At 30.6% G+C, this 14,192-nt stretch overlaps 1 pseudogene; it reads right to left on the reverse strand.

Moving 5' to 3' along the window:
* Positions 1 to 10,427: 10,427 nt before the first annotated feature.
* Positions 10,428 to 13,595, reverse strand: LOC111403270 (annotated as a pseudogene).
* Positions 13,596 to 14,192: the final 597 nt, after the last annotated feature.

Genomic DNA, 14,192 nt, shown 5'->3' on the forward strand with positions numbered 1-14,192 from the left:
TATATATATATATATATATAAATTAAATCAGTTTTTCAAAAAAAAGTTCAAACCTAAGTTATTGATTTTAGCATTAATTGATACATCATATGGGAATTCTTTACAAACCTTAGACAAAGCTACGACTACTGGTCTAGCAAACCATTTTATGGAGAAAACGATAAAGAAAAAACTATATCCTCCATATGGATTTAGAGGTGAATATCCATTTTTAAAATAAAAATTTGAAATAAGATTTTTAAGTTTTTATCAAGAAACGTTGTTTTGATTATAAGCCCGCGCAAGCGGACGCTGACTTCTACAGCTAACCCTAGCATGGCCCCGTTGTTGAGATGAGAGGGTCACAACACAATGCGTTTTTAGCTTGGACAATGTTTGTATGATTGATGATCAAGACATTATTAGTTTAATGCATTTTGACACCTCTGTGCAAGATTAAGAAATTTCCTTTATTGACCTCAATTGAATACAATTATGGCACACATAAACTTTGAGATATTTAGCCAAAAACAATATAATTCTGAAAGGCTGACGCAATCAATTATTTTTAAACTTTTTGTCCTCAAACCAAAAGTACAAATAAACAGAGCTCATGTTACAAAAGTAGACATGCGATGACATGTAGAAATCCACATACGAATCTTTGTTTACGTAGCAAGACACAAGTGGCCGCCTTTCAATTAGTAATAATAATATTTTATTACCAACAAAATTTCGTAGGAAATTAATAGTCTTTTACCTACGAATATTTTGGTGATAAATATGCTGTCATTATCCACTGAAAATTCATTGCAAAAAGTGTTACCTTTTTTTCCGACGGAATTTTTGTCGATAAAAGTGCTACGCTATCGCCTACCTTCAAAATGGTGCGATTGGGAAATTACTGTTGATTATGACTATTAACAACAGATGTCGTAGCTTCAGCTCTGAATTTTTTCGTCCTCGAAGCAATTTTTTTTTTTTTTTTAGTATGACCTTTCTCTAAGTGGAATAAATGATTTTTCCCCCTTTTTTGGGGTTGGGGGTGTGGCTTAGAAGGGAAAAGAATTTCCAGAAACAAAATGCCAAAATTCTTAAGAGGAAAGGGTGAAAAGGAATTCCCCTTTTGCTTGACAGTGAAAAAGTTGCTTACTTCTAAAATATCATCATATTCACCTAAACAGTATGCTCTTGACTAAAATCTAAAATATAGTGAGGTGTGATCTACACACAAAAGGAAGACAATTTGAGCTTGAAGAGATTGATGTGCTATATTTTCTTTGAAGTTTACGTCGTTTTCTTTAGCATTGGGGTTGTTATGGAGGATCAACTAACCACTTTTTGCATGATAGTGCGCATGCAAAAAGTTTTATTCACGCTAGATGGCATTCTTCAAATAATTGGGGTAGATGAGTTATGTCTTGTGATTTGTGTGCTTAATAGGTCTACAAATATCCTCAACTTTAAAGGAACTCAACTGTGTTGTGGCACCCATTGTGTCCTAGTTAAATTGGACAAGAATGTGCCTATATTTCATGTACATTAGCAGAAAAATAGCTACAAAATTCCATTTTGTACAAGTAGTACGATCGAGTCTATTCCATATAAGAATTTGATTAAAAATGGAGCAAGACATCATAAATTCGCACTTTTGGTTATAAACAACTCCCAAGCATGCTAGATCGGGGAGAGGAAATTGTAAAAAGCTAGAATGATACCATAAAGTTAACTGAAAATTCTCCAACTCGCAAAGATTTGTGTATGATTTCTATTTGTATATGTGTAAAGCTTCTTTTTATGTCAAATAATTTGTGGGTTTGAAGTTAAAAGTGTGATTTTATGTTTATGTTTTTGTGGGGTTGGTGATGGAATTTCATTTTCAAATACTTAATTGATACAACAAGCCTTCTGTGGCAGAGAAAACAAAACGGAATTTCTTCATAACCACAAAATTGATTTCAAATAAATTATTTAAGCAATGGATGAGTACAACTTTTAGGTCAGTATGTCCAACTACTCTTGTTTTCTATTTGTATTATCAAGCGGAACATTATCACAAACTTATTGAGGTAAGAATATTACTTTCGCTCAAGTAAAAAGGTTGAAATAACAAGGGTAATATTTTCTAACGAAATTATTGGGAGGTTGAATTGAATAAAATGAAAAAGAGAGAATATTTGAACCGGTTATCTTCTTTCAATTCATTCTTAATCAAATCTATTAAAAAAATTTACCGATTGTCTAATATTGCAATCTAAACAATATAAATTGAACTAAACATCCCTTAATTGACACTTTGAAAAATATAGGCTTTGAGAATGTGACATTCGAGCGAATGCAAGACTTACGAAGCTCGTGGACCACATTTTAAACCAGGCTCTACAAGGTAAAAGCTGTCTAACTTGATGATAAAAACAAAGATGAATTAGTGTATAGAGTATATACTCAAGCATCTGAATCTCGTGGGAGATTGAAAGCGATATTGTCATGAGTCATGTGGAGTAAGGTGTTTTGTCGTGTTTAAAAAAATTTCTTGATTGCTTTTCCCATCGGTATATTACGACATACTATGTTACATATTTTCAAGAAAAAAAGAAGAAGATAAAATAACTGTTTTAAATATGATCTTAATTAATCTGAAATTATGTTTATCTAGGAAAAGAAATGGTAAGATGATGGTGAAAAATCCAATATTATTTTGTAATTTTTGGTGGGTTGAGTTTATGTGAACTCCAAATAAAATTTATTAGTTATATGAGTGGAGTAGGTGCATTTATTTGCTTGTGCGATGATAACATCGAATTGAGAAATACGCGTTTATGATATAACTTTGAGTTTAATTTATAGTGCAATCAAATCGAATTACAAAATTTTATTTAGATTGTGTCGTTTTGAAGATGACACGGTGATATTTTTATTGCACAAGTTTATCATTTATCCTAATCACAGAGGGCATGAATATATGTCTTCATCTAACTATATTTATATTTTGTTATAGACGTGTAATGAAAACAACCACCTCAATTATTTTTTACTCATGAGTCGCTAACACAATATACTTTCTCGTATTTCCACCAATTTGTGGCTAGTAATATCGGAAAGAAACAAACTATTAAAAATAAGTGACTCGTGAAATAAGAGATTTTTCTAGAATTTTTTTTTCATTGTTGGAATTTAAGTGGGGTGTTGGAGTTGGAGTTGGAGTGGGGATCCGACAATGAGATATCGAAGAGGAAGACTTAACTCAAACTTCATGGAGTATGGACGGAGGGGAGGGACCCTCTATACGTTTAATTTAAAGTTGAGCATTATTATATGATACAAAACTTAAAGATATAGGCTTTTATTACGTAAAAATAAGGGTTCATGTTATTTAAAATTCATGAATATATTTATTATGGCAATGTCAAGCAATCATCAACTAATTCATTGAATTAGCTTTTGCATTTTTGTTCACACAAACAGTTACCTTTATTATTATTTGAGGAAGTACAATATGCAAACGAGTAAATGTCTCGTGGGTAATTCATAGAATTAACGAACCATTTTTGGAGAAAACAAAACAAAAAATGACTTCATTCTTATCGTGTAAATTTGATGTGTCACATAGTTTAGTTGCCAGGCAGTTTATGCTAGGGTTGACAATGGAATGGGAAGTTTCATTTCTTTAACTACTTTATTTAATTTATGAATACAATTTAAATTTAAAAATATTAAATAAATTAAAAAATAAGAGTCTAAACTGACGTGTTTACAAAATCAGTGGCCAACTAGCATGCTATTAAAAAATAGTATTACTATCTAGATGGGTATTATAACACTACTGTGATAAATAACATCAATCTATTAAAAAGCACAATTTAAGTGAATGGACCAAGAACCTTTTTTTTTTTTTGGGTCGATGGCATTCAGGATGGCAGCGGGGTGGGTATGGGGTAGGTCAACTATTTTTCGTCCCTTGCTCATCGGGTATTTTTCTCACCTTGGCCCGTCCTCGTACTCAATTAAAGTGTGATGAGATTAGGTTCGGGGCGGGACATGTCTCTCATCTCATTTCCCGTCCTATTTATTACTATTGTTGTTGTTATTGTTGTTGTTGTTATTATTTTATTTTCTTACTTTTCTTTTTTTTTTATACTTTAGTTAGTGAATATTATTACTCTTTTTTCCAATTTTTTGATAAAAATCTTAAATTTGAAATTAAGTTTAAATGGGGGCGGGTAGCATGTTTTTCGTACCAATTTCGAGGCAATGACCTTGATCCCTCCCCACCTCATTTACCTGGTTAAACGGGTAATCCCTCCTTTCCCCCTCCCTTCCATTAGGAGGAGGCCCCACGATTAATGAGTCGAACGAATTTTTTTGCTATTCCTAGTAGTATTGTCTCAATTATCCTTAAAACTTCTACGTAAGGGCTTTTTTGGTACAATTGTTGTCAATATAATTTTTAGTAGTACAGCTTATTCAAGAAGATTTGTTATTATAATGCGATTAATTGTTTGAATGTGAATCTAAAAAACTGATATGAATATAAAATTGACTATTTTGGAACATCAATGGAAAAGTGTTTTTGTCTAAAATACATAATTATTTGAGTACACATGAATTATATCTTATATATCTCATTTTTATAAATAATATTTAATCTCATATCCAATAAAATATATTAAAATTAAATTTTAACTAAATTATCAAGACACAATTATTTTAATATAAATCGTATTATTTAAATTTTATTTAATTTGAATCATTCATATTATGTTTAATTTCTATTTTATCGTTTAACAAGAGTTATGCTACATGTACAAGGTTTTGGTACAGGAAATTTTTCACAGACACAAATGTCGAAATATCTTTCAAAGATGAAAAAAACATAAAATACAGACGAATAAGATTTTTCCATTTCAAAATTTTGTATGACTCTATAAGTTTTCCCAGGGAAAAATCCTTTTAACAGACCAACTTATATTTGTCACTTCATGGTCACTCTGTAAATCTAATTAAAAAATCAATTAAAAAGAGTTTTTTTTTAATTTAAATTTTAAAAAAAAGCGCGTAAACAGCCATTGATTTAATTGAAATAACCTTAGGCCATCTCCAACCACAACACCATTGCACTATTTTGCACCATTTTTTGGTGCAAAATTGCTCCAACCCAACACCAAACTTTGCACCATTTTGCACCAAAATGGTGCAAGTGTAAAATGCCAATTTTGCCCTTATTTTACATTTCCCAAATAAATTTGTTGAGGGTATTTATGTAATTTGTGCTATATATTTTTTAATACAATAAATTATTATTATTTTTATTAATATTAATAATTATTTGTGTTTAAAATAAATTTTAAATGTAAGACATAATAATTAATTAAAAGACGAAAATAATTTAAAATACATCAAACACGATTAATTAATTATTTATTAAGTAATTTATGTATTTCTGAATTAATTAAATAAATAATATTTCAAATAAGTAGATTATAAAGAATAAAAAAAGGGAAGAAAATGGTTAAATACTGTTCATTTGGTGTAATGGTTGGAGATGAATTTTAGTTTGGTACAAAATTTGGTGCAAAATGGTGCAAAATTTAGTGTTGGGTTGGAGATGGCCTTAGTTCACAGTTTCGCTATAATGAACGAATTGTATCACTCAAAGTTTTGGCCTGACCATTCATAGGACAGCACGATTTACTAGAAAATAAAAATGATATTGAAAGATTTATTGTAACTATATATAATTATTTCTCTTCTACATTTCTGGGGCAATAAATTGGTTTATATATTTTACAAACAATTTAACGATGTAACCCACACACATCAATTAGAACATTCAGTGGCAGCTTCCCAGAACCTTAGATTCGGGCTATATTTTTAAAAGGGTCGTTTCAAGTCACAATGACACGTGAATCATATCTGAATGTAGGTTAATCTATCCTTTTTGTCACTTCTAATCTTTCGTATGGATACTTCTAAAGAGCTAAACAATAAACTATTTTTAAATTCCATAGCCTCAAACCAAATGAATGATTAATAAGAATCCAACAACTTATTGACACATAAATTGGCATTTCTTAGTGGGAATCAATGATTTAGAATGACACAATTATTTTGGTTTTGTAGGAGGGAAATGAAATTCCAAAAACAAAAAGCCAAACTCAAAAGGGAAAAGACAAAAGGAATTTCACTTTTGTTTGGACGGTGACAAAAGTTGTTTAATTTTAAAATTTATTTAATTCTTAATCGAATGGATGTTTTCCATCAATCGTTGAGGGCCCAACTCTTTTGGGGACCTTATCAAGTCTGGCCCGAAATCGAATTCATAATTAATTTATCTAAAAGATAAAGAGTGAAGATAAAAATTCACAATGGATATGTCATTTGTACAAATATGTGTGTTATTATTATTATTTTTTGATAAATATGAAATTCAAAATGCTCGACATTGGAAATGAAGGAATGACTACAATATTAGGATTTAACAAGGTGCAATGCTAATCACTTTTAAAAACTACGTCCCCAAATGTTTCGAAAGAGAGATAAGCTCAACTTCTTATAGAGATTTACATGCAATTTTTTCAAGTTTCCCTTGTTAAGAGTATTTTCAAGAGATTTTCTATTTTTAAAGAACGAATTCTATCATTTGGAGAACGTCTATAATTTTAGATAGTTTAAAATTTGAATTACTTCAACAAGCTCTTTATTTTTAACACTTAATTTTACTACTTCCAAAAAATATTTATTATTTTTCTCTTTCTTTTATTTTAGCTAGCTTTTCTTTAGATTCTTTCATTATTTTTTTACTTTGAAAATTGAAACACTTTTAATGCATTTAATTATAGAGAGTGAGTTTAGTTCTTCAAATTAACATATTAATTTGGAAAGCCCAACAAACTCTCTAAATTAAAACATTAATTTAAATAATCTTTTGAAACATGATTTTAAATGTTGACTTTTTAAAATAGAGAATACTGCATATTTAAATAATCTTTTGAAGATACTCTAATTTTAGCATTTGAGTGATCACGGAGGACCATTGTCCACTAATGCTAAAAGTTCAATAATTGGTGCAGTAAGGTTCATTTTTAAGGCTTCTTTGGTAGAAATGATGGTAATATATATAATTATTTTAAATATTTTGACGAATTACAAAATTTTACAAATATATGCAATTTTACAGCCAAACTACAATCTGCACAATTCCATTTATTGCCTCTGTAAACTAATTCTTGACATGTCTAAATTAAACTACAAAGGATGCTAAATATTTGGTATGTTTTGTCTATTGAACACCCAAAAAAAGTGTGGTGTACCTATTAACACCGGATCAAATAGCAAAATTTGCTTTATTTTGAAGAGGATTAACCATCAATAAAGGTTGTGCATGACCGTAAACTCGTTGATATACTATGTTCTATAGGTAATTAAAGAAGTAATTTCGTAGGAGATCAGTGTCTCGCTGTTTATAATTAATTCCAAAACAATAGTTTAATATACCTTAACATTCTTATTAAAACCTTGCTTTATACACTATTATAAGTAAGCAAAACATAAAGTAACTTTAATTTTTTACAGCATCCATATAGATAGAACTTGGTTGTGGCATATACGTACAATGAGAGAGATGAAACCCTAATCATGTTGGGGGTCCTAATTTCCTTTAAAGTTGTGGCTTTTTCATAGAATTGGGGGCATATAATTGAGTTACTGTGTGGTTTGTGTGCTTAATAGGTCCTCAAATTCCTTAATTTTCAAGAATTCAAAGTACATTGAGGTACCTATTTTATTTTGCACCTAAATAAAATGCAGAAAGTTTATTTTTAAATTCATATCATACATTAATAGACCATTCTGCTGTACAATTTGGGCGTATAATAGGCCTTACCTAGATGAAGAATTCACAAAAATGTAGCGCCATGTAATAATCAAGAAATTCATAAATATAGCCAAAAAAAAAAAAAAGAAAAAGAGAGAGAGAGAGGACAAAAAGAGAGAGAGAGAGAGAGAGAGAGAGAGAGAGAGAGAGAGAGAGAGTAATTAATGAATATAGCAAAAATATATGTAGATTACAAGCATCCACAATGGTCAGCGTTGGATTGCCTAAAGCGTCGCATTTAGTTAAGGCCCTGAATTTCAAGAGAATTATTTTAAAATAGCTTTACCATCTGAATCTTCATGCAGATTTTTCCTTATATGATAATAGAAGCACTTATTTTCATGAATTTAATTTACTGGTAAAAATTCTGTCGCAAAATAAGTAAAATTTTGTAATACCTCCAAATATGAAAGAAATTCGAGATTAATTAACACGAGTATGTGCAATGAAAGATGGCGGATAAAAATGTTCCATCCATACAGGAAGAAATGTAAGAATATTAGGCTAAACATACTGCAAAGTCGGAGATGAAATTTCAGCCACGGCTCCAAATCTTTGATCAATCTTGGAATGTATAAAAATCACTGATTATCAACTTATTTGAGTTTCTATTTTTATTTAATTATACATACATTGAGGGATTATCTATTTAATTGTGTAAATTATGTTAATTACAGAAAAAATTCCAACTTGGTGCAAATAGTATAAAAAAAGGCTTAATGAAGTTTAATTGGAGTTTATTCGAAGCAACTGAAAATTAATCAGAAAGCAAGACATCAATTGGAAGTATTAAGACGGTGTTTGGGATCCATTTTTATGTAAAAATATATTTTGGAATAGTAAATTGATGAAAAATGTGTGGTTGAAAAATAAAGAAAAGTTTTTCATTTACGTGTAATATTATTTTAATGAAAAATGTGTGGTTGAAAAAAAAAATAGAGAAAAATGCATTTTGAAAAAAATGGGTACCAAACAGAGCCTAAAATAGCATTCGATAAAAATTCGTAAGTTTTGAAAATTAAATTCGCCATTTGAAAAGTTTGAGAATTAAATTGCGAGCTTTTGAAACTTGCTTCTTATTAATCATTTTGGATGAAAATGACATAATTGTAAATATTAGAAGATGAAGGACAAAAATTACATAGAAAATGAGTATAGTTTGAAAAAGGGAATTGTTTCATTTTTCTTCTCAAACTCTTTGTGGAAACCAATTTGATCAAAGATTTTACTTAAATCTATAAATACATGTCTTAGTCCAAAAATTAGAGGAGGCTTGTAAGATTTAATTCTACTCATATATTCAAGTCGAGGCTTGTGGGGATCGATAATATACACATATTATACAAGTTAAAAAGGCCTCTTGAAACAAAAAGTCATACCAATCACAAGAAAAGAAAGCCTACAAGGAGGAAGAATTAGGAAATCAATCAATAAGTTAGGATTTAAAGTTTTCACAAGACGAAAGCGAAATGTTGGTGCAAGATTTTCGTCGATTTTCCCTTTTTACTTAAAATCCAATGATGTACTTGAATTCTTTATTATGTTTTTCATCTTTCATGATATGTAATTATGTTATTAATTAGGATGAATGATTGTAACCTAATTTTAAACCTTAATTTTAATTAAAAAAAAATTTAAATCTTCAATTAATGTTGTGAATTGCTTTTAACTCTATCTTTAATGCTTTGAATTAATTGGTCACTAAATCAATAATTTGATTTGTGAGCTATAATTACGTCAAGGGTTAGATTATTTGTTTAGGTCACACTGTCAAAGTTTTTAGAACTTCAAGACATTTAATTAAGGATTATACGATTCACATAGAGATATAAAATGAACTTAATTAGCGAGTGTTCGAGCTCCATTATTCCAATTTTTTGCCAATTTCATGTTCTTCATTGTGGGGGCCACATTGAATGAATTGTCAATAATTCCCCGACAAACTCCATCCATGATTGACTTGGAGAGTTGAGGCAAGTACCCAAATCTGATTTCCTAGTTTACGCTTAGGCCCTGTTTGGCACCCATTTTTATCAAAATGCATTTTTCTCTCTCTTCTTTTCAATCAAACATTCTTTATTAAAATAATATTACACGTAAATCAAAAACTTTTTCTTATTTTTCAACCACACATTTCCCATCAATTTACTATTCAAAAATTCATTTTCACATAAAAATTCCTACCAAACACCCTCTTAATATAAATGGTGGGACGCTATGTAAAAGTTAAAGAATAGCAGGATTATTTTTGGAAATTACTTACGAGAAATGAGGATGTTTTGACTACGGTTATTTCAACGTTTTTAGCAACAATTAAAAGACTTGACACAGTTCTGTCTACTTGCAATTTTTTAACAATTAATTTACTGTTTAAAAATTGGAAAGTTGGCAAAAATACGTTCATAGAATCAATTTTATCCAACGGTACAATAATTTGGAACTCTTACGTCCACTTTATTACTTGTTACAATCCATGCACATGCGAAATATAAAATCGACAATAATAACTGAACTTAATACCGAAAATTCATGGACTTGACTTCATATTTATTCAAAATATAGCTTCTTTTTTTTGGTTGCTAAGTACTTAAGAATAGGGTAGACTGTTTTATGTATATTGTATCTATATAGGTCTATACATCCCAGTAATATGAACCATGATGACATATCCGATGAATAAAGTTAGGAAAAACCCTGTTAATAAGCCTGGTGGAAAAGAAAATGCAAACATTAATAGAATGGTTTATAATATTTAGCAGTGTTGAAAATAAAATTTAAATACATAAAATTCTGCTCTTAAATTGCTAAAGCTTTTAGATAAAGTGGTTCTTTGGTTGGAAAAAACTTACCAATAAAAATGTTACAGAATGTGATTCTTTTCTCAGAGTCGGTTTGAAGGTATGCTGTGGCCTTTCTTCTGTCATCTTCAGCAAAATGCTCAATGAAAAGCTCCTCAACTTCATCTGCTAACTTCAGAGCCTGCCAGTTTCAAAAATAATTAGGTTTGTGAAAGTTTTTGCCAAAAGTTGTAACTTCCGTTATAGTTATCAGACAAGCATATCTTAGCTTGACGTGTAAAACATGTCAAAGATTAAACCTAAAATAAATAAATGTGTCCAATTTCTTACATAATAAACTTCAAAATACAGAGGTTGCAAATGTTCTAGGTTCAAGTCTATCCTCGGGCCTTTAATAAAGAAATGAATTTGATCTACACGAGGACGTGTTGAAGACTGAATTTACCTTGTCAGAGCTGTTGAAGTAGGAGCTTTCAATCACTCGAAAGTAAATCGGATGAACTTGTTTTCTAGTGACCTGAAAATGCATTTCCTGTTGGCCAATATAAAAGAAAAGGACAGCAGGAACGTTACCAAATTAAGTAAAGTTATGCTCTACTTACTTTGTCAAATTTCTTAAAAATCTTCAGAAATGCAAGCATGTTCAAGTTCCTGACAGATTTTTGAGAAGATTTTTGTAAAGCTTTTCTCTATGTGCATACGTTTGTATTCGTCAATATAATGAACAAGATTTTATAACTTATTATTCCTTTTTAATATTGTCCATACTATCCAATCCTTCATAACAGTATGCCACAATAGCATACGGTTTTAAGTGATAACAGAATATGTACCTGTAAGTTTTCAGATAAGTTAATCCTTTGTAAAGCTCAATAAAAGCCCCTCTAATCATTTTTCCTGCGTGATGTAGCTTCCTTTTGTTGATATGCAACTTATTTCCTTCATGACTGTAGCATACGATTTTAAGTGATAACAGAATATGTACCTGTAAGTTTTCAGATAAGTTAATCCTTTGTAAAGCTCAATAAAAGCCCCTCTAATCATTTTTTTCTGCGTGATGTAGCTTCCTTTTGTTGATATGCAACTTATTTCCTTCATGACTACAATTCTTGGAAGACTGATTTACCAAATCATTAGTGATAGCTAGAAATGTTCGCGTTGGATTTGTTAGAGAACTGTGAATTCTTAAGTTCTTCCCTTGGTAGTTAAAAAGCCGATAGGGAAGACATCTCAACTTTTTGTCCTCGTTTTTCATCTTCATTGAGTTTTCCATTTCAACAGATTTTAAAGACTCTGGGAATTCCATCTCATTTTTGGCCAATTCATCAGTTTTGTTCTCTAGCGCCTTATCACGGACTTGGATCTTGACAACATGCTCTGAATGTGCCCTGTCCTTGATGGACTCATCATATATAGCCACATAGAAGAAAATGACGGATAGTTTGTTAAAGCATGAAAATCAGAGATATTCGTGACTTTTTCTATTGAAGATTCCAATTTTCTTTAGATATGTTTGGAATTAAGCCATATTAGCAGATACGCTTATTTATAGCAGTTCACCCTCAATTTGAAAGCTATCTCTCTTACCGCTGTAAGTTTTCACTGTGAAGAAGAAAAAGGGAATACAATGGTAAGAGAGATTGGCAGTATTATATATGACTAATGTATAATATACCCTGAAACCCAACTGCTAAAAAATTCACTGTCGAGGTGACAAGTGTACAACACACTTGGGTATAGGCTAAATCGTTGGCAGTATTTATCATGTCGACTTGCGTTTTTTTCTAAATCATACATGAACATAGGAAGTTTATCTCTTAATTACGACATAATATGGTACCTGATATTGAGTCATTCTCCGAGTCCGGGGAAGAAGATCCCTTTCCTTGTTGCTTTAGCACAGTTTTTAGCTTGATGAGAATTGCCATGTGTTTCTTCAACAAGTCGCCCCTCTCGAGAAACTCTCTCTCTTTAGTTCTATAAAATTGATTCACTTTGTTTAATTGAAGATCCAAACATGCAAAAAATTCAATAGCAGCATCAGTATCAGCAAACTCCTCCAGCAGTTTAGTCTCATACAAATTCCCTTTCCTAGCCGAGGCTGCAGGCTTGCGACAAACCTAAAAATGTGCATTATAGATCAAAGTAATCAAATAACATCTGTATGTGACACATTCACACAAACAAGCCGTGAGAATATTATAGACTTTTCCTCTCATCTAAGTGGCTGTTTTGGGGTGAAAATTACTAGAAACTTTGTACTCTTCTTCTCCATGAACATAGTGACGAGAAACTTTGTACTTTGTACTCTTCTTTTCCATGAACATAGTGATATCCATAGCTCTTACATTTATAGTGAAGCGTAATTATTTATGTACGCTTCACTCATTTTAATTACATTTTTTTTTTTTTTTTGGTTCATTATAGATCACGAAAGTAGGGATTAGGACTTAATCCAGGACAATTCTGACTAAAACGCCAAAGATACAAGGAGATGGGAATTACTTGAATGATCCTGTGCTCTCTTCTTTGATAGCCAAGAAAAGTGTACTTCCTTAGAAAAGATAAGAGTGTGTTGGAGACTGCGTGCTTTTGTTCATTTCTACATATGTTTTCATTCTTGAAGAGATGCATTTTCTTAAGTTCCTTCTTCAGTTGCCGGTAGTTGACAAAGGCTTCTTTCCATTCAGGAACCAGCTGACCATCAAGCTGCTTAGAGAACCTCACCATCTTGATCAATTTTGGTTAAAATGGAGGGATATGATCGCAATGTTTATGGAGAAGAAAATGTAATTTTCATTGTTTAATGTCTTGTTAGAAGTGGATGAGAATGGGAATTAACTTGTTTCAAATAATCGGGAAATGGTCCATTTTATAGCAGCGGATTGTATGTGCACGAATTGAGTCATTGAAGGGCCAAACAGAACTTAAAAAATGTTACCGTGTTATTGTTAAAGACAACATCAACCCCTTTCTATCAACAAGCAAGAGAAGATATATTGTACTTATTTAGAAAATTATGCACATCTACGACTTTTTATTAAATTTTTTGAAAAAAAAAAAAAAATATATATATATATATATATATAATGTGTTAAACGTATAACGATTTAAACTTTTAAATAGATATGTAAACTGCCTCTAATAGATCAAACTAAATTCCACTAGATTGGGTATGATAAGAGTTGTGCAATAATGTTACTTCTCCCACTCGCACATAGAAAAAAGGTGAGATAACATAAAATATTTTTGAGTCCAAATAATACGTTGGATTCATATATCATGACGTCATTCATGAGAAAGGTTTATTACTTCTGAGTCATAAAAGCATTGACAGCACAAAAAGATTATAATTTTAAAAAGAAAAAATAGAAATTATCAATAATAAGTAGTCCCTTATATTTCTTTATTCTATCAATTTAGTTAATGTAAAGACACAAAAACATGTTAATTCGGGTTTAACTAGGAATTATTTGACTCGACAAGTATTCAGTTTGTACAAAAAGAGTTATGAAATTATGTAATGGTTGATTTCTAGGGTC

This window comes from Olea europaea, chromosome 11 (genome assembly GCF_002742605.1).
Source record: "Olea europaea var. sylvestris chromosome 11, O_europaea_v1, whole genome shotgun sequence".
Lineage (NCBI taxonomy): Eukaryota > Viridiplantae > Streptophyta > Magnoliopsida > Lamiales > Oleaceae > Olea > Olea europaea.